The following is a 1,772-nucleotide window of genomic DNA, read 5'->3' as shown; positions in this document are numbered from 1 at the left end:
TGGTTATTTTTATTTCGATCACTGTGTCTGATCTGATCACTGTGAGCAGATTTGATATGATGGATTTAGCTAAAAATGAGCTGCTGGCTGGAAGTCTCTTGTTTAGAGCCAATCAGGGCCTGGGGCCTGGGCCTGGGTATTTAAAAGTCCACTGGTATTAATTGTGTTTGGAATGACCATTCTTCTAAGTGGTGCAGCACTGGTCTTCAATTTGCTCTACCAAGGTAACATGGGGTGGCTGTGCCACTGAATGCTGTGTCACTAGTGTTTCAAATGCCGTAATGTTTACTGATAGTGAACAGTGGTGGAGCTCCCAGATCAAGACAGGCTTGGAAGCAGGACTGGCATCCACTTCCTAAACAATATGCTTCTGGAAAGTCTCTGAACTTAGAGAAATGACAATATAGAACAGGGCTAAGGTCTTTTGTTCATAGGGTTGTGCTCACCTCGATGACTCTTAACAACATCATGAGCAAAACAGCAAATGATACAGGAAGCACCAAAAGAAATTGTACCAAAAAGAATAGATTAATACTGAATCATTTCAAGAAGTGGCATTTGATCCAGAAACAACAGATTGAAGTCCAAGCTGCACCAAAGGCACTGTCAAGGTTACAGAAATTGATAGGATACCAACTGAGGTATCAACACATACACAGAGTCTTGGATGTTCTAAGAAGTCAAGAAATGTGAAATTCAACTACCTGGCCAACCAACCAAAAATACCGTTTTGTTTTGTTTTGAATAAAGCAAGCAGTAAGTGTTCTTTCCCCCAAATCTCAGTGAAAGTATAGTCATAATGAAGTCAAATGTAGGTGTTTCTCCATTCTCCTGACTTTGTTTAGTGACTACCTGCATACTCTAATCAGCTCTTTTGGATAAAATGCTTGTCTGCCGATTACTCTAAAGGTGAACATCCAAATTCAGACAGACTAAGGAGCAGCACTGGTTGTCCACTTTCAAAACAACAGGCCTTTGAAAACCCTGTGTACAACAGAGCACACTTAGATAAGCAGATTTGGCACTGGAGATTAAACCTTTGTATTGGGAATCATAAAGGAACAGTTGCAAACAGACCCTAGTGATTGAAACATGGAATGTACATAAACGTAGGAAAATCGGAGATTTTAAGGAAGAAATGGAATGCATAAGTACTGACATACTAAGCATTGGTGAAATGAAATGGATTGGCATGAGACATTTTGAATCAGAAAGTCATATAATTTATTATGCGGAAAACGAAAACATGGGAAAAAATGAGGTCACATTCACAGTTAAGAAGGTCATTTTTAGATCCATCTTGAAATACATTGTGACAGGATAACACCCATACACATACAAGGAAGACCTGTTAATACCACTATCAAACTTATGCACCAATAACCAGAGCCAAAGACTTTCGTCTACCAACTGCTGCAATCAGAAATCAATCGAATCTGATACTGAGATACATTAGTAATATTATGACAGGAATATATTAGTAACAATGACAGAAAGGCAAAAGCTGGGAACAAGGAAGAAGGAACGGTAGTCTGGAAATGTGAATTTGGTGACAGAGTGATAGAATTCCGTACAATGATTTATTCATTGCATAAGAAACATAAATGGCAACTATACACATGTACCTCACCTGATGGCTTACGCAGGAATCAAATTGATTACATCTGTGGGGAAAATCGTTGCAGAAGCTCAATATCATCAGCTGTGAAAACTAGACCAGGTGCTGACCGTGGATCAGATAATCAACTACTCGCATGCAAGTTCAAAGTGAA

Source organism: Elephantulus edwardii, unplaced genomic scaffold (assembly GCF_000299155.1).
Source record: "Elephantulus edwardii isolate Elephantulus edwardi_28Jun2011 unplaced genomic scaffold, EleEdw1.0 scaffold00245, whole genome shotgun sequence".
NCBI lineage: Eukaryota > Metazoa > Chordata > Mammalia > Macroscelidea > Macroscelididae > Elephantulus > Elephantulus edwardii.
Note: the sequence above shows the minus strand (reverse complement) of the source record.